General features: G+C 45.5%; 1 protein-coding gene across 4 annotated transcripts in view; it reads left to right on the forward strand.

The window, feature by feature from the left end:
* Positions 1–20,722, forward strand: part of RHOBTB2 (Rho related BTB domain containing 2) — a 109,945-nt gene that overhangs the window by 30,408 nt on the left and 58,815 nt on the right. The gene's annotated exons all lie outside the window — the stretch shown is intronic.

The raw sequence follows: 20,722 nt of genomic DNA on the forward strand, positions 1-20,722 counted from the left end.
TTGTTGAATATTCCCATTTTTCCCTCGTCAATCTCCATACATCAGCCCTCAGCACCTTTGAGACTTGCAAGTGCACCTCTGACCTTCCTCCTTTTCCCATGAAACAAGTCTTGTCATAAATGTAAAGCAAGGTGACATATTTTTCTTTTGCCTGTGCTCCTGATTTTTCTTTGACTCCTTAAGCTTCATTTGGTATTCTTGTTTGTATTTTTCTGTGTTCTCTGAACACATCCTTTTCGTGTTTTGATTTTTGCAGCCAGTTCTTTGGAGAACCATATAGGTTTTCTTTTCCTGTTGCTTTTACTTTTTCTTATATAAAGATTTATTGCTCTTTTTATAATCCCTTTCATTTAGCTCACTGTTTTTCCACTTCCCTTATCTTCTCCTTCAAGTACTCTATCATTTTACTGGTCAGCATGTTTGAAATTATGGTGTGTCTAGACTCTACCATTAGGTTTTATATCAAATTTATTTATTCAGTTTTCTATACCATTCTCCCAGGGGAGCTCAGAATGGTTTACATGAATTTATTTAGGTACTCAAGCATTTTTCCCCTCACACTGTGTAGTGGTCACTGCTACCCAGGCGGGTGCCCATCCAGACATTAGACACACTTTCTCCTTTCATGAGTGCTAAATCCAGTATCAGTCCTTCTCTGATGGATTCCATCACCATTTCTCTGAGCAAAGCACCTTTAGGGCATCTAGTATCTTTCTACTTCTTTCCAGATTTGCAGTTGGGATACTTCAATCCACATCTGGTAGATTAAAGTAATCCAGTATCATCAAATGGCTTCTTTTGCAAAATTTAAGGTAAGCCCGAAGACCCATTTTTTTTGGACTTTCCTTTGGAACCTTGACTGGATAATTTGACTTATCTATGAGATCTTGGTTAGAAGAAGTCTACAGTTTCTGCTCTGGCACCTGACTGAATCTCTTGTATGATTGAACACTTTCCTATAGTTTCTATGGAGATCTTTCTCTATTTTATATTTATACATTGTTTTGACTTGCATTGTAAAAAAGGAGATTTTAGCAAACTTGAATAAATGATAAACAATAAACAATCACCTCATCTTTCATCCCCACCTTTGTAATACATATGTATTGATTTTTTTATTGGGATTTTTTTATTGGGATGTACTTGACAGGTTTAGTTTAGTATGGCTTGACATAAAACTTACAATTTTGTTAACACCATAGCAATAGATAAATGACCAAATACAGTCAATAAGATAAACTTGGAAATGGCAGATTGAAACCAATGGATGGATATTGTTTATTGTACATTTGATGTCCCACTTAATGCAAGAGGTCAAAGCGGCTTTACAGATTTAAAAAGAAATTAGGTACTTGAAATATTTCCCTAAAAGCTCACAGTCTAGTTAAGGTACCTGATTGAATGCAAATTCCAAGGTAATAAATGGTAAGTTACATTTCAAAAGAAATTTGAAAAAAACAGCAAAATAATTCAAAATCAAAAATAGGGAAATAAAAGATAAAAATAAATAAAATAAACTTAGAAAAATAGTCCTGCATAAATAGTCTCTGAATAATAAATCAAGTCAGTCAGTCAATCAACAGGTAATTGAGCCAGCTCCATACAAGATACTCAGCTAAAGCACCAGGCAAGAAGGCCAGTCCAGGGACCCAGGGATGAGAAACGGGCTCCCGATCAGCATCCAACACCGGCACAGGCTGCCGCCAAAGTAATCTCCACCATAATATGAGGACTAGGCAGCCAAAGAGCAGCGATCGGGGAGAAAAACGGACAAAACGCCGAGCACAGCACGTCGTCCGTCGAGATCACCAATGGGTTGCCGCCAAAGTAGACTCCGCCCCAACCTGAAGAGCAAGGCATGACGCCATACATATCATGAGTAGCCACAAGATGCAGGGGAGGAGTGATGGAAACTAGATGAAACTCCTGACACACCTTACTGCAAGCCAAGCACCGCTGCTCATCAACACCGCCAGGCCGAGCCTAAGCAGTACACCGCGCAGCAGGCAAGTAAGATGAGAAGAATTTTGCTGTTAACGGCAAAGTACTGGTAGTTCAGTTATGAAGAAAAATAATCAAAATGAAGATTGTTCAATTGGACCAAGTTAAGAAAGAAAGAAATAACATAGGAAATTTAAAAAAATAGAAAAAGGATGTAAGAATAACAGAAAATAAAACAAAAAAGGACATGAGGCACCACAATCCACAACTTAACCCGGCTCCATCTTGATATGATTCAGTATCAGAAATACAGTATACACATTAAACAGCATAATAGAACAATCATATAATAGAAATATGAAAAATATCAGCAGAATACAAATGATACCATAATAGGAACTATGGAAGAACAGTCACATAACAAAGATATGCTCACACTGTTCGTACAATTCAATAAAATACCTTATTAGGTAGCCAAAGGGACAAGTGATTCTGAGACATCTAGACAGTTATTGGGATAAATGATCAGGTCTTTGTCCAATTCTTCCATGCGAGTCGGAGATTTGTATACACCAGAGTATGTGAGAATGTCATCTCCTCTTTCCAGTGTGATCCAAAGAGTTTCCTGTTTTTCTCACACTCCCTGTACTTCAACTGTTTTTATATTCTTTTATTTAGAGAGCTGCTCCTCCTTTTTTTTGCCATTTCTATCCCTCCTGAATAGGTTAGAGCCAGGTTTGGTAATATCCCGTTCATGAGTCTCATCAAACTACCTACCCTCTTTTTTTACAAAACCATAGTGCATTTTTTTGCTCCGATGATCATAAAATTTCTATGAGTGTCAGAGCTGTTACCTCCGTGACCGGTGCTAAAACCGCAGTATGGTTTTGTAAAAGTGGGGGGTAAGTCTCCATAATGGCCACAAATGTTCAAGTTTGTTTCCACCATCAGGGCTTTCAGATCATTGCTTAGGTTGCTCATAGCCTTCCACCAATTTTTAGCTTGTTCAGTTTTATTGTGTGAAGCTTTTATTCTGGTCTTCTCTCCCCTGTTGTTACTGCTATTTTCCCTTTGTTACTTGTTAATTTTCCCACTATATGAGTGCTTTTGCTAGGAGTGATATCCTGAACTTATTTTCTCTCTGATGCCCTTTTCCTCTTGCTTAAATGCTTGTCCATATATTGATTGGATTTTTCAGTTGGGATCTTCCTTCCTCTACAGAAAGATGTAGTCTATCATTGCAATATATCCTTCTGTGGTTCCATCTACTGCCCCAGTAGCTTTTATTATTAAAGTCTTCTTGCTTGCAATGGGTTTGGAATGATGTGTTACAGCTGATTATACAGTGCATCCTCTCCTTTTCCCTTACCTTGAACTGCTAGAATTTCTGAAAATGTCAAAAAATGTTCAAGTCTATTATGATTTGATATACTGTCCTTAAAAGAGATTCTAGAGTGGAGATCATATTTATAAATCAATATAGTTAAGGAAGGAAAGGAATTATATATCAATAGGACAAAGGAAGCAAAGAGTTACAGAGCTCAGCTGAGTACATCCCTGAAAACCAGCACAGGACATGAAAATGACTGTCCCTTAATCAAAGGTATCTTGAAAAAGGCAAGACTTCAGTCCTAGTTTAAATGTATCGGTTCTCTATGCAAAGATGGATTCTTTTAGTATGGTTGGATCCAAAGGGAGGTGCCAGTCACACAGAAGATCCAACTTGTAATTGAATCAAAGTATATATGTCTAAAAGATGGGCTTAGCAATTGGTTGAGTTGTGAAGACCATAAGATAAAGTGCAAGGGAGTAAGGTGTCAGTAAACATAAAAGGTATGAGGGATTCCTGAGTGGTGAGTTTTGTGTGCTGGTGGGAGAATTTTGTAGGATATTCGGTGGTGAATTGGCAACTGGTGTTTGGTATGCAAAAGCCGAGTAAAATGATCAAACCTTTTTGTGTGAGTCACTAGCTTTACCTCCATGTTTTGGACCTGTTGTAGCACATGAATATTATCCTTAGTCCAAATACCATAGAGAAGGGACTGTGGGTTTGATTGTTGTAGTTGCCCAGGTCTTGCCGCATCTGAATAAGTAGAATTAACCTTTTAGCCATCGTATTCAGATGCAGCAAGACCCAGACAACTGCAACAGTTATGACACCAGCCGCAGAAGCCTAAGGGGACTGACTATGGGCTTGTCCGTCTTTGTACTGTAGAGATGCTATTTCTAACTAGGCCATTTGTTGGGTAACAACATCAGTTTTAAATTCCTTACTTTTATGTTCTAATTTCATTCACAATTTCTAGTGCAGTCTGTCTAGTGATCCTGAACCATAGGGGTCTTGTATCCGAACCTGCAAGTTGTTTGCAGGAAACTGTCAATCATGTTTTCAACTCCACCTCCTTCCCAGGGAGCTGCTCCTGCCCCCTCAGTTTTCTGCAAGTAATTGCTCAGAAGTGTTTCTGCTCTTCTCTGCGGTTTTATTATTTTGGGGTATTTTTCTCAATGTTTGTTTGGAGACTCAGTGCCCAGAGGTTTCCACTTGTTGGGACCTCTGCCAATTGGTAAGCCCATCTTTTAGATATATCTACTTTGATTCTGTTAGAAGTTGGATCTTCTGTGTGACTCGCGCCCCCCCCTCTTTGGATCCAGCCATACTCAAAAAAACCATCTTTGCATAGCAGGATCAGCCTCTCGGGGACACCTAGCTATCCGGCCTGCTATTATTATTTATAGTTCAGGGGCATCCCCTCGTAGCTGCTTGCATCCCTGATTTAAGTCAAGAGTATGAGCGCAGGTTGTTATAGGCTCCTTCTCTGCTCGGCTGAGATTAATAGTGGGTTTGTGATGGATGGCCAGCCAAGGTGGTTCCTTTGGGTGAAAGCACACATGAGACCTGTCCAAGACTCTGTCCTCTCTCGCTGGTTTCCTCAGATGGACTGTCTTCAGCAGTCACTTCCCTGGTTGCTGATGGTGAAGAGCAGCATGCAGTCAGTGGTGGCTGCAGATAGCTACGGTCTCCAGGAACATGCCTCTTCGCATTTCCTCCTGGCAGATATTAACAACTGATGCCACACTTTATGGCTGGGGAGGGGGGGTTTGGTCATTGCAACGATCACCCAGTGCAGGGTCGATGGACACTGGCTGAACAGAAGTGGTCCATAAATCACCTGGAACTCAAAGCCATTTGATTAGCACTTCAGGCGCTGGAGAAGTCTTTGGAAGGCAAGGCAGTCAGTCTTCTTGGACAATGTGAAAATGGTGGCCTATGTCAATGGCAAGGAGGCACCAGGAGCACCCCTTTGTACCTAGAAGCTCAACTATTCTTCCGGAGGGTGGAAGCTCATCTGCAGGCTCTCTTGGCTGCTCACATAGTGGGAGTAGAAAACGTGCAGGCTGGAAAGAAGTCGCTTTTGGGTCCTCTGTCATAAAGGCAGGCTCGGAGGGCCCACCCTAGATTCTGGGGACTACTTTGGTACATCTCTATGATTTGGGATCACTAGACACATTCCATCCTGTATGTGGGCTTCACCTGCCTTCTGCCTTGGAATCAGTCTGGTGCTGGAGGAAACTCTGCCTTTCAGGAGATCTGGAAAAAAGAGTTCCAGACAGCATATAGCAGTGGTCTCAAACTCGCGACCCGGGAGCCACATGCGGCCCATCAGGTACTATTTTGAGGCTTTCGGTATGTTTATCATAATCACAAAAGTAAAATAAAACAGTTTCTCGATCATATGTCTGTTTAGCTATAAATGACAATATTATTATTATTAAGACTTAGCCAAAAGGAAAGATTTATAAACTAAGAGTTTTACCTCATACAAAATTGTCATTTCTTTAAGACATTAACTATTTTTTTCTGAGGCCCTCCAGGTACCTACAAAGCCAAAATGTGTCCCTACAATGGATTTGAGTTTGAGACAACTGATGTATATAGCCTGCTTCAAGACTGCTAGATAGTGGGACATGCGAGTAGCTATGAGCTCTGTATAAACTTAGTGCTCCTTGCACACATTTTTGTATCTATTTTTATAACAGCTGTTTGAATGTTATAATGTTTATTCGTAATGTTTGTAACAGAGCAGAACATATTTGTACTGTTGGGGATTCCTCCCCATTTCCATCATTCCAGTTATGTCTTTCATTACAGTGCTGCTTGATTGCTTTTGTACAAACTGAACATAAGAATTGCCATGCGGGACAGACCGAAGGTCCATCAAGCCCAGTATCCTGTTTTCAACAGTGGTCAACCCAGGTCCCTAGCTAGATCCCAACAAGCAAAACAGATTCTATGCTGCTTATCCCAGGAATAAGTAGTGGATTTCCCCAAGCCATCTCAATAATGGCCTATGGACTTCTCTTTTAGGAAATTATCCAAACCTTTTTTGAAGGGGCAGGAGCAGCTCCCTGGGAAGGAGGTGGAGTTGAAAACATGATTGACAGTTTTCTGCAAGCAACTTGCGGGTTCAGATATAAGACCCCAATGGTTCAGGACAACTAGACATATCTACAAGAAAGAAGATTATCGAGGTAAGAAAATAATCTTTCTTTGCTTTGTGTCCCTGCTGGTTGAGGTTCCCATGAGGCATTTAATCTTTTTCTGTCCCTTGAACTGTGATTTCAAGGTGATTCCTCCCATAATGCAGACCTCCCAGTGGTAACAATTTTCTCTTTTAGACTCTCTTGACATTGTTTTCTCCTTTTTCACTGCACCTTTATATACCGGCCCCCATTAGTTTCTTTCAATATGTGGGATAGTTTAGTTCAAATTGCTTTCCTACCGTTCTCAAATCTTATGATAGCTGGCAACTTTATCTATTAATTTACCCCCTAGGGATTTATCTAACCAAATCATATCAATATGGGAATATACTTTATGTGGAGGCGAATAGTAGGTATAATCTCTACCTAACATATGTATGCTCTTCCATCCATCCAATAAATGTAATACTTTCAAGAATATTTTTAATTGTTTCCTATCTTTTTTAGTTCTATCACTTTTAGTGCTCGTAGTGTCCCAACGGAGGTCTGAGATCAAATTTAAATCCCCTCCTATTAATAATAATCCTTCATGGGTCTTTAAAATTATACTCAAAAGATCTTCAAAAAATTTCCCTTGGTTGAGATTAGGAAAATAAGATTCACCAAAGTCACCTTTTCCCCATTCAATTCCCCCACCCAAATAATCCATCTCCCTTCATCATCCCTCCAATCAGCCTTTGTCAGAACTTTCAATTTTTTATCAAATAGTATCCCCACCCCTGTTTTCTTTTTCTATTTTTTATTAGAAGCCCAAATTCTCATCGGATAATCTTTAAAATGGACCATATTTTCCCCCAATTTTTGTAAATGTGTTTCTTGTACATAACATATATCATATTTCAATCTTTTCATCTCATTGAAAAGTAACTGGCGTTTTCGGGGTATATTAAGTCCATTCACATTTAAACTTCCTAGTCTTAACTTACTTCCAATAATTTACAACGATTATTACTCTCACTGGCTGCTTCTAATTTAGTAGTAGCTGGAGACTTTAATGCTGTTATGGATCCGTTTATGGATAAAAAGCCAAGCAAAAATATAAAATCATTAGGACTAGATAATTTGGTTCAATCTTGTGATTTAAAAGATATATGGCGAATACTTCATTTTAATGATCAGGAATTTTCTTTTTGCTTGCAAGTTCATAAGTCTTTTTCAAGAATTGATTATATTTTGGTTTCAAACTCGGTGCAGCAAGTTACACAAGCTTCCATTGATCCAATTACCGTATTTGCCGGCGTATAAGACGACTGGGCGTATAAGACGACCCCCCAACTTTTACAGTTAAAATATAGAGTTTGTTATATACTCGCCGTATAAGACTACCCCTTCTTCCCCTCCCAGCAGCATCTCTCTTTCTACCTCTCTCCAGGTGCAGTAGCAGCTCTCCCTTTATCCATCAGCTTCCCAGCCTCCAACAGTGGCTTCCTCTCCTTCCAGCAGCTCTCAGTACTTGCCTGCAGCAGTGATTTCCTTAGGCAGCCTTGGGTCCGTTGCCGCCTCTGAGGAAAGGGGAAGTTGCCAAAGTGAATCACTGCCCTGGTAAGTACAGAGCTGCTAGGAGAGGAGACAGCCACTGTTGAAGGCTCCCCATGATCTTACTCCTGCTGTGCCCTGCACATTCGCGACCCCCCCCCCCCCAAGCCGGCAAAAACAGCTTTGCACCGCAAGCCCTGCTGCCCAAGACGAGCCGGAGGCTCCTACCTGCCGCATCCTGCACGTGGGCAGACTCTCAGCACAAACGCTGCTGATGGCCCCAATCGACACGCTCACCTCCCCGCGCACGCTGACCATCTTCTCTCTGCCTGCACTTTCCCCGCGGCCCTCTTCGGCGACTCAGCAGGGGCAGCGATCAAGACAGGCTGCAAACGTCGGGACCTTCCCTCTCTGAGTCCCGCCTATTTTGTTTCAACTTCCTGTTTCCGCATAGGCGAGACTCACAGAGGGAATGACCGCCTGTCTTGATCGCCCGAGGCTGGGAGGAACAGAAGATTTCTGCAAACACCATCGGGGCAGAAAATTTAACGGGTCCATCTCACTGGTCCTGTGCGGACCGGCACCGGCGGTTGAAGAACTGTGATGTAAACAGTACCCGGCGTATAAGACGACCCCCGACTTTGGGGAGGATTTTAAGGTACTGAAAAGTCGTCTTATACGCCGGCAAATACGGTATATTATTTGATCATGGAGGGGTGTGGATTAAATTTGAGTTTGGAGACAAAGATTGCAGTAGATCAATATGGAGATTTGATAATACTTTGGTTGTGGATTCAGCTTTTCTTGAAGAATTTAAATTAAAGATTTCAGAGTTCTTCAAATAAATACTTCTGAATATGTTAGTACAGAAATATTGTGGGATGCTTTTAAAGCCACTATGAGAGGTAATATCATTTCATATTCTGCATATAAAAAAAACAATTGGTAAACAGTTTTTTGATTTGGAAAAAGAAATTCAATTAATGGAATCCAAATTAGTAGATAATCGGCAACACGATACATTGCAGGCTCTGCAAAGGCAAAAGGTAAATATAATGAAATTTTTTCAAGATTAGCAAGGAAAGATTTGTTTACACAGCAAACTTTGTATTATCCCAGGACAAGCAGGCAGCATATTCTTAATGCATGGGCGACGTCACCGACGGAGCCCGGTACGGACCTTTTTAACTAGAAAGTTCTAGTTGGCCGCACCGCGCATGCGCGAGTGCCTTCCCGCCCGACGGAGGAGTGCGTGGTCCCCAGTTTCTTCGTTTCCGCGGAGCGAAGAAGACGCATGTGTTTTCAACGACCGTTGAAAAACTAATTTTTGCCTTCCCGCTCGCGTATTTTCTCACTTTTTTCCTATTTTTCTTATCGGATTCCCTTTATTTTTGTTTAAAAAAAAAAACAAAAACTCATCGAGTTTTCCTTATTTTTCAGGCCGGCCCCGGCGGGGCCTGTTGCCACCATACAGGCCTCCGGATTCGATTTTGCGGAAGCCGTGTTTCCTTTCATGCCCCCTCAACCGGGTTTTAAGAAGTGCCAGCGGTGTGCACGCCCGATCTCCCTCACCGACCCACACAATTGGTGCCTCCAGTGCTTGGATCCAGAGCATCGGGCTGACACCTGCACCCGCTGTGCTACGCTTAAAAAGCGTACTTTGAAAAATCGGCAGATCCAGCAAAATATTTTGTTTGGTACCGGATCTGCCATGGTACCGGCTGCGACGTCGACGGCACCACAAAAGTTGGCACCGACGACATCGACACCACCGGACCCTTCCTCGGGGTCGTTGGGCCCAGGTAAGCCGGCTAAGAAGCCTCCCACTTCCCTTGAGCGCCCTCCTGCTACGGTTGCGACACCGGCCCTCCCGGCACCGCACCGGCCCCGCAAACGCTCTGCTCCGATCTCGGTGAGCGCCTCATCATCGGCCTCCTCATCGCCGGAGCGTAGAGCGGCACCTATGGTACCGAAGAAGAAAAAAGCGGTACTGGTGCCTCCCCTGGACGACCGCATCGGGGCCATACTCCAAACACAGTTACAGGAGCAGCTGCAACAACAGCTCCAACAACTGTTGCCGGCGTTGCTGGCACCGCACCTTCCGGTACAGGACCGGTCCGAGCCTCACACTGTCCCATCGGTGTCGACCCTCTCGGTACCGATTAATACTTCCATGCCGGTGCTCTTGGCAGAAACACCTACAGTACATACCCGTGATGCTGCCGACCCTGTCCGGTCCCAGGAACGACATCGGTCTTCCTCACCCGGTACCGCCTCGGTGCGCTCAGGCAAATCTCTTTCAAAGACCCGCCATGCCGAGCCCTCCACACCGATGTCCAAACGTACGCACCCCGACGTTAGGGACCCAGACTTGTGGGAAGACTCCCCTCACGGTATCGAGGAGGACGATTCGTCAACCGATGAAGAACTCTCCATGACCGACACCGTCTCAAAACCAGAGCAATCCTCTTTCTCCAAATTCCTTAGGGAGATGTCAGCAGCTCTTTCCATTCCCTTAGAGTCCGACTCTAAAAAGTCTCAGGCTTTCCTCGATGCCCTAGACTTTGAGCAACCTCCCAAAGAATTTCTGAAGTTGCCCGTCCACGACATCTTACGGGAAACTTTCTATAAAAACTGGGAAGCTCCCCTCACGGTTCCTGGAGCCCCTCGTAAATTGGATAGCTTGTACCGGGTTATTCCAATCCCAGGGTTTGACAAACCTCAATTGCCCCACGAGTCCCTCCTGGTGGAATCTACTTTGAAAAAATCTCAGGGTTCCAGTGTATATGCCTCCACCCCTCCTGGCAGAGAGGGAAAAACCATGGATAAATTTGGTAAGCGCCTTTTCCAAAATGCCATGTTAGCCAATAGAGCCAACAACTACACCTTCCACTTCTCCTTCTACATGAAGCATCTGGTGCAACAGCTCTCCTCCTTACAGAAATATCTTCCTGAACGTAAGGTCCCTCTTTTCCAGCAACATATTTCCAGCCTCTGCCATGGCGGTGGCCATGCGCCGTTTGGCATGGCTGAGAGTCTCTGACCTAGACATTAACCACCAGGCCCGTCTGGCTAACGCACCTTGTCTGGGTGATGAACTCTTCGGAGAGTCCCTGGACTCAACAACCCAGAAGCTCTCAGCACATAAGACCAGGTGGGACACTCTGATTAAACCTAAAAAGAAGACTCCACCTGCTCGCACCTACAGACAGCAGTCTTCCTACCAGCGCAGGTTCTCGGCCAGACCTCTCAACCCGCCTCAACAGCAGCCGCGCCGACCTCGGCAACAACATCAAACTCAGGCTCGCTCTCAGTCTCACCAACCTGCCAAGCCTCTACCTCCGTCAAAACCATCTCAGCCCTTTTGACTCTTTTCTCCAGGGCATAGCCAGTCTCCCAACATCATTGCCTCTTCCTCAGCCTATCGGAGGTCGCCTCCAACTTTTCCTCAGCCGTTGGGAGGTCATCACATCAGACCAATGGGTCCTCAACATCATTCGCCACGGCTACTCTCTCAACTTCCAGACTCTTCTCATTCCTCCCAAACCCCCCTCCTCCTGAGGGAGGTCCAATCCCTCCTTCTTCTCAATGCCATCGAAGAGGTGCCTCCGGACCAATGGGGTCAGGGATTCTACTCCCGCTACTTCCTGGTTCCCAAGAAGACAGGAGACCTCCGTCCCATCCTCGATCTCAGGGACCTCAACAAGTGTCTGGTCAAAGAGAAGTTCAGAATGCTCTCCCTGGCCACGCTTTACCCTCTTCTCTCTCAACACGACTGGCTATGTTCCCTAGACCTCAAAGAGGCCTACACTCACATCCCCATCAATCTGAATTCACGTCGCTACCTCCGCTTTCAGATTCAGCACCGCCACTATCAGTACAAGGTACTACCCTTTGGCCTCGCATCATCGCCCAGGGTGTTCACCAAGTGCCTTATTGTGGTGGCGGCCTTCCTCAGGTCTCACAACCTCCAGGTGTTCCCCTACTTGGACGAATGGTTGGTGAAAGCAACTACGTCTCCACTTGTGCTGCAAGCCACTCATCACACCATCTCTTTCCTCCATCTCTTGGGGTTCGAGATCAACTACCCCAAGTCGCATCTGCTTCCCACACAGCGACTTCAGTTCATCGGAGCAGTTCTCGACACCACTCTGATGAGGGCGTTTCTCCCCTTCGACCGACACCGGACCCTGCTCCACCTCTGTCGTCAGGTGCTCCTTCATCAAACCATCCCAGCTCGACAGATGATGGTCCTCTTGGGCCACATGGCCTCGACGGTCCATGTACTTCCTCTGGCACGACTCCACCTCAGGACACCTCAGTGGACTCTAGCCAACCAATGGTCACAGACCACGGATCCTCTTTCTCATCCCATCTCTGTGACATTGTCTCTTCAGCAATCTCTTCAATGGTGGTTGAACTCCTCCAATCTTTCCAGGGGTCTACTCTTTCATCTACCCCCTCACTCCATGATCATAACCACGGATGCCTCCCCCTATGCGTGGGGAGCTCACCTGGGAAATCTACGCACCCAGGGACTCTGGACCCCTCAGGAGTGTCAACATCACATCAATTTCCTGGAACTCAGAGCCATGTTCTATGCTCTCAAGGCCTTCCAGCACCTTCTCTGCCCTCAGGTTCTTCTCCTGTGCACGGACAATCAAGTCGCCATGTACTACATAAACAAACAAGGCGGCACCGGATCTCGCCTCCTCTGTCAGGAGGCTCTCCGCATCTGGACCTGGGCCACGGTCCACAGTCTCTTCCTCAAGGCTGTCTACATCCAGGGCGAACAGAACTCCCTGGCCGACAATCTCAGCCGCATCCTTCAACCTCACGAGTGGACTCTGGACCCTCCAACACTCCGCTCCATCTTTGCTCGCTGGGGCACTCCACAGGTGGACGTCTTTGCAGCTCCTCACAACCATCAGCTGCCCCAGTTCTGTTCCAGACTCTTCTCTCCTCACCGCCTGGCCCCGGATGCATTCCTGCTCGATTGGACGGATCGGTTCCTCTATGCCTTTCCTCCACTCCCTCTGATGTTGCGGACGTTATACAAACTCCGCAGGGACAGGGCCACCATGATTCTCATCGCTCCTCGGTGGCCTCGCCAACACTGGTTCTCCCTCCTGCTTCAGCTCAGCTCCAGGGAGCCCATTCCTCTTCCGGTGTTTCCTACTCTACTTACGCAGCAGCATCAGTCTCTACTACATCCCAATCTGTCTTCGCTCCACCTGACAGCTTGGTTTCTCTCGGGCTGACTTCTCCAGAGAATCTGTCTCAGCCTGTCCGTCGCATTTTGGATGCCTCCAGGAAACCGGCCACTCTCCAATGTTACCATCAGAAGTGGACCAGGTTTTCCTCCTGGTGTCTCCTGCATCATCACGATCCCACCTCATTGGCGGTGGAAACTGTACTGGACTATTTGCTCTCTCTGTCTGATGCTGGCCTCAAGTCTACCTCAATCAGAGTCCACCTCAGTGCCATCACTGTGTTTCATGAGCCTATCCTCGGAAAACCTCTCACGGCTCATCCTCTGGTTTCCCGGTTCATGAGAGGCCTCTTCAATGTCAAACCACCTCTGAAGCCTCCTCCTGTCGTCTGGGACCTGAATGTGGTTTTATCAGCCCTCATGAAACCTCCTTTTGAGCCTCTTGCCACAACTTCGCTCAAACTTCTAACATGGAAGGTGCTTTTCCTCATTGCCATCACCTCTGCCAGGAGGGTTAGTGAGCTGCATGCACTGGTTGCTGACACATCTTTCACGGTTTTTCACCATGACAAGGTGGTTCTGCGTACCCATCCTAAATTTCTTCCCAAGGTGGTCTCGGACTTCCACCTCAACCAGTCCATTGTATTGCCTGTCTTTTTCCCTAAACCCCATGCTCATCCTGGGGAACAGGCGTTACACACGCTAGACTGTAAGCGTGCCCTTGCATACTACCTTGACCGTACCAGGGCTCACCGCTCTTCACCTCAGCTCTTTTTGTCCTTTGACCCTAACCGTCTGGGGTGCCCTGTCTCTAAACGGACGCTTTCTAACTGGCTTGCTGCCTGCATTGCGTTCTGTTATGCTCGGGCCGGTCTCTCACTGGAAGGTGCTGTCACGTCCCACAGGGTCAGAGCTATGGCTGCTTCTGTGGCTTTCCTCCGCTCCACGCCCATCGAGGAAATCTGCAAGGCTGCCACTTGGTCCTCAGTTCACACGTTCACTACTCACTACTGTCTGGATGCCTTCTCCAGACGGGATGGACACTTCGGCCAATCTGTGTTACAAAATTTATTTTCCTAATGGCCAACCATCCCCCCTCCCTCTCTGTTAGCTGGAGGTCACCCATGCGTTAAGAATATGCTGCCTGCTTGTCCTGGGATAAAGCACAGTTACTTACCGTAACAGGTGTTATCCAGGGACAACAGGCAGATATTCTTACGTCCCACCCTCCTCCCCGGGTTGGCTTCTTAGCTGGCTTATCTTAACTGGGGACCACGCACTCCTCCGTCGGGCGGGAAGGCACTCGCGCATGCGCGGTGTGGCCAACTAGAACTTTCTAGTTAAAAAGGTCCGTACCGGGGCTCCGTCGGTGACGTCACCCATGCGTTAAGAATATCTGCCTGCTGTCCCTGGATAACACCTGTTACGGTAAGTAACTGTGCTTTATGGTAGTTTGAATAAGGCAGGAAGATTACTTGCAAATTATCTTAAAGTAAAGAAGAGAAAAACAAAAATAATAGCTATTAAAGATGATAATGGAATTACACATTCTCGGAATAGAAATATTTTAAATCAGTTTCTTAAGTTTTATAAAGATTTACACAAAATGAACTCTGTTCCCATGGCTACCAAGGTCTCTTTTCACCTAGATCTAACCGTAAAGGAGGTGGCCTGGCAATTCTCTACAAATCCTTTTTCGATGTTCAGCTCCTCGAAAGGGGTTGCCACACCTCACTAGAATACATGCTTGCTTCCGTCAATGATGAACTTCACCCTCACCCACTGGGCATCCTGCTCCTATACCGCCCACCTACTCCTTGGAATAACTCCTCCGAACTCGTCCTTGAGACTATAACAAACGCCTTCCTCAAGTTCCAAAGATTATTGATCATCGGAGACATCAATCTCCACCTAGACAACATCACCAGCAAGGATAGGGTTGAACTTATTAGCTTCCTCACCTCCCTTGGCCTCACCCCCCTGCACCATTCCCAACCCACGAAAAGGGGCACACACTAGACCTCATTAGCTTCCTCGACCTTACTGCTCACAAGACATCAATTGACGACACTCGCTGGGAACATGTCCCCTGGTCTGATCACTTCCTAGGGGCTTTCTGTCTCCCCATCTTTATGTTGCACCTTGGGGCTCCACCCCGTACTTACAACCCCATTACCTTCCGCAAAAAAATCACAAGCGACTTGTTCTGGTCTAAATTTCTCAATCTATTCTCCTCTGCCCCTAAGCCTGCAGATTCAGGTACTAATTGGCATAACTGGGTCGCTCTCTCCAAATCCACCTATCTTTCCCTCGCCCCCCTTTCCACTAAATCCATCTCCTATCCCCGCAAGGCCCCTTGGTTCTTCCCATATCACAGAGAGCTAAAACAGAAATGTCGAGCTCTGGAGCGCATATGGAAAAAATCAAAATGTCCTATAGACAGACAATCTTGGAGAGTCAATATCAAGCTGTACAATACAGCACTAAAAAAAGCAAGAAAGAACTTCTATGGTGACAAAATCTCCAGGTCCAACAATCAAAGCAGTACTCTATTCAACATCTGGCGCTCCCTAACCTCCAAAAGAGACCCCACCTTGCTCCCCTCCTCTCCCTCAGCCGATGTTCTAGCAAAATTCTTCAACGATAAGGTTTCTTCCTTGAGATGCTCTTTCCCTCCTTCAGTCTCTTACAACTCCCTAGTGCCCACCGATTCCACTCCCACCCTAATGGTCTCCAACCCTATCCCAGCTGACAGATCCTAGACCACCTTTGAGCGCGTATCTGAATCCCTGGTCCTCAATCTCTGCCTCAAACTGAAATCCTGTAATTGCTCCTTGACCCATTCCCCTCCTACCTATACGAGAACATTCCCGCTCAGGCTATTTCTTCTATCACCATTCTCATAAACTCCGCCCTTTAGTCGGGCCATTTCTTCCCAGAAATGGGTCATATCGCCTTGACCCTACTACTGAAAAAATCTGACCTTGACCCTTCCATACCATCCAGCTATCGCCCAATTGCAAATATCCCTCTCCTAACCAAGATGCTAGAGTCCATCATTTCTTCCCAACTCTCTTAGAGAGATTCTCTATTCTTTTACCCTATCAATATGGCTTTCGTCCTAACTTCAGCACCGAATCCCTACTGTCTTCCCTGATTTCAAGGGTTCAACAACTTCACTCTCGAAACAAGTTCACCGTCCTCCTACAATTTGACCTTTCTGCTGCTTTCGACGTTGTTCACCTTGATATTCTTGTTTACCAACTCTCTGAGATAGGTATCAACTCCACAGTCCTAGGTTGGTTCTCTAAATTTCTCTGCTCTCGTTCTTATATTTTTTTTTTTTTTTTTTTTTTTTTTTTTTTTAATTCTTTATTTATTTTTAACATGAAAACCATCAAGAAAAAATAACTTTCTTGTTCAGATTATTGAGAAAGACATTACAATATATAATAAATGAATATAAAATATAAAGAAAATAGTTTTCTTAATCAATCTTTAGTCCATTATTTATAGATCCAAGAATGTTAATGAGTGAAAAAAAAAGAGGAAATGGAATCATCCAATTAAACAATAAGATAGTGATTTCCTGACTGTGGTTACAGGATTAACTACTAAATTAACTTGATGTTATTGGACCCCCTTCAAGGCGTTTCATGGTGAGAAAACCTGTTAACTGAGATGGTTCAAAGAATATATATGTATTGGATCTATATTTTACAATACATTTACATGGATATCGTAAAAAGAAAACTCCCCCCACTGCTGCCACCCCTGGTTTAAGAAGCAAAAACTGTCGTCTACGTTTTTGGGTTTCCTTTGTCACATCCGGGAACATCTGTATCTTATGTCCAAGAAATTCTTTGTCTCTATTTTTGAAAAACAATTTCAGTAACCAATTTTTATCAGGTGTTAATACCACCGTAAGTAAAAGAGTAGCAGGTTTTACTATTTCTTTAAGAGAAGTTTCCAAAATTGTTGTTACATCCATTGGAGAATTCTGATTTTGTTCCAACTGAGAAGATTCTTCTTTTATTTTTGTTGGCAAGTAAAACACTTGTAGGAAAGGAGGAAGCATATCTTCAGGAATATTTAATATTTCAATCAAATATTTTTTCAACATTTCTTTTGCGGATATCGTTGAAGTTTTAGGAAAATTCAAAATTCTAAGATTATTTAAACGCGAAGTATTTTCTAAACTTTCAACTTTCCTTCTTAAATTGGTATTATCTCTGATTAAAGTACCCTGTACCTGTTTTACTTCTAATAGTTCCTTCTCAATTGTGTCTACTTTAGTTTTCAGTAGAGAAGTATCTTCTTTCACAACTTTAAATTCTTCCTTTTGTTCCAAAACTTTCTTTTCCAAATCCAATATTTGTGGAGATAAAGTCTGTCCCAAGCTTGCAACTAGGTCCCAAATTGAATCCAGGGTGATATTAGTAGGTCTTATTGAAGCAAATGTACCTGGTTGTATTGATTGAATTCCTCCAGTCTCAGGGCTTATCTCTCCTTTGCCTTGTTCTTCTAACTGCTCCACCGCTGTTTCTGCCTCAAGATTGAGAACTTCCGGGGCCAAGCTCAAATTAGCCTCCCGGGGTAGAGAGTCCACCACTTCGGTTAGACTGTCGTCCCTCGGTGAGCTGGCTCTCTGGGGCTGTGGAGGCGGGGATCTTACGTCGGGGCTCAGCGTCGACTCGAGCCCAGGGAAGTTCACTGCCGCCTCACTCGTTGCCGGAACTTCCAGCGGGCGAATCCCCGACAAAATTGGATCCCGTTGTAGGCGCCTCAGAAACTCATCTATAGCCACCGTAGGAGGGGTATCTGCACGCCGCGAGGCTCCGACTGCGCTTCTACCCCTTCTCTTCGGCATTTTGCGAAGGTAAAGTAAGAAGCTATTCCGAAAGCGTCTCACCCACAGTCATTCAATCGCGGCCATCTTGGATCGCCTCTCGTTCTTATATTGTTAACATGAATGGTACCTCATCCTCCCCCTGGAAACCGAATTGTGGAGTCCCACAAGGCTCTCCACTATCCCCTATCCTTTTCAACATCTATATGTCCTCCCTAAAACTCCTCCACCTATCCCCCCTTGAAACAATTTACACTTATGCAGATGACATCCTCGTCCTCCTCGAGACCGATTCGAACCTCACCGACCTGTCTAAGAACATATCCTCTTGTATAATGAACCTACAATCCTGGGCACACACTGTGCAAATGAAATTGAATGAGTCCAAAACAAGACTTCTTTGGCTCGGTCCAAAGCTAGATCACCTACCCACCTCCATCCCACTACCCTCTGGCTCCTCTCTGCAGCTTGAGTTCTCGAGCAAGGTCTTGGGCATCATCATTGATTCCACATTGTCCTTCAACGACCACCTCCAATCCTTGGTAAAAAAATGCTTTTTCAGCTTTCACATGCTGAGGAAAGTTAGATCCTGCTTCCATCAAAAACATTTTACCCTCCTTGTCCAATCCATCATCCTCTCCAGATTGGACTATTGCAACAATTGGACTATTGAAAAATTGGGGCATATAGAGGTAAGTCGGGAGGATGTCCTCAAACAGATTGACAGGTTAAAAAGCAGCAAATCACCGGGACCGGACGGGATCCACCCAAGGGTTCTAAAGGAACTAAGACAGGAAATAGCGGGCGCAATCCAGCATGTTTGCAACCTATCCTTGACAACTGGAGAGGTACCAGAGGACTGGAAACTGGCGAATGTCACACCTATCTTTAAGAAGGGATCGAGAGGTGACCCCGGGAACTACAGGCCGGTGAGCCTGACTTCAGTTATAGGGAAGATGGTGGAAACAATGATCAAGGACAGCATTTGCGAGCACTTTGAGAAAAATGGCCTACTGCGGACAAGCCAGCATGGATTCTGCAAGGGAAGGTCGTGCCTGACAAACCTTCTGTACTTCTATGAGGGAATAAGCAGTCAGATGGACAAAAGGGAACCCATAGACATCATTTACCTCGACTTTCAAAAGGCCTTTGACAAGGTGCCACATGAAAGGCTGCTTAGGAAGCTGTGGAACCACGGGGTGGGCGGGGATGTACACAGATGGATCAAGCACTGGTTGTCAGGTAGACTACAGAGGGTCGGAGTAAAGGGCCAATATTCTGACTGGAGGGGAGTCACGAGCGGTGTGCCACAGGGATCGGTGCTGGGACCGCTACTCTTCAACATATTTATCAATGACCTGGAAACGGAGGCAAAGTGTGAGGTTATAAAATTTGCAGACGATACCAAACTCTGCGCCAGAGTTAGGACCAGGGAAGAGTGTGAGGATTTGCAAAGGGACCTTGATAAGCTGGAGGACTGGGCAAACAAATGGCAAATGCGCTTTAACGTAGACAAATGCAAGGTCATGCACATAGGGAAAAAGAACCCGTTGTTCGAGTACAAAATGGGAGGGGGACTGCTGGGAGACACTGGACTTGAGAGAGACTTGGGTGTGCTAGTGGATCCATCCATGAAACCATCCGCACAGTGTGCAGCAGCCTCGAAGAAAGCCAACAGGATGCTGGGCATCATCAAGAGGGGCATAACATCCAGGACGCGGGAAGTCATCATGCCGCTGTATCGAGCGATGGTGCGCCCACATCTGGAATACTGCGTTCAATATTGGTCGCCGCACCTCAAGAAGGACATGGCAGTTCTTGAGAAAGTCCAAAGGAGGGCAACGAAACTGGTAAGAGGGCTGGAAAACTGCCCATACGCCGAGAGGCTGGATAAACTGGGGCTCTTCTCTCTGGAGAAGAGGAGGCTCAGGGGGGATATGATAGAGACCTTCAAAATACTTAGGGGCATAGAGAAGGTGGACAGGGACAGGTTCTTCAGACTAAAAGGGACGGCAGGTACGAGGGGGCACTCAGAGAAACTGAAGGGGGATAGGTTCAAATCAAATGCAAGGAAGTTTTTCTTCACCCAAAGGGTCGTGGACACATGGAATGCGCTCCCGGAGGAAGTGATCCGGCAGAGTACAGTACAGGGATTCAAACAGGGATTGGACGGATTCCTGAGGGAAAAGGGGATCGTGGGGTACTGAGGGAGGTGCTGGGGTGTTGCATAAGTATAGACAGCTCACCAGGTCGTGTAGGTGAATGGCCGGAGGGTTAGGACTTTGATGGGAAGATAGGACTTTGATGAGATACCTAGGGGGCAAGGGGGCCCCTTCTGGTGATTCAGGCAGGTCATGACCTGTTGGGCCGCCGCGGGAGCGGATTGCTGGGCGGGATGGACCTGTGGTCTGACCCGGCAGAGGCACTGCTTATGTTCTTAACTCTATCTACTTAAGCCTAACTAAGAAAAACCTCCACAAACTCCAACGGATTCAGAATGCTGCGGCCAAGCTTATCTTCGCTAAAAGTAAATTTGACCATGTCTCCCTGCTCCTGGCCAAGCTCCACTGCCTTCCGATAATCGCCAGGGTCCACTATAAATGCACCTGTTTAACTTTCAAAATCCTATATGGTATCATCCCTCCCTTTATCCCTCTTTCTTGGAATTCCTCAAACCCTAATACCACCAGATCCTCCCACAA

This window comes from Geotrypetes seraphini, chromosome 6 (genome assembly GCF_902459505.1).
Source record: "Geotrypetes seraphini chromosome 6, aGeoSer1.1, whole genome shotgun sequence".
Lineage (NCBI taxonomy): Eukaryota > Metazoa > Chordata > Amphibia > Gymnophiona > Dermophiidae > Geotrypetes > Geotrypetes seraphini.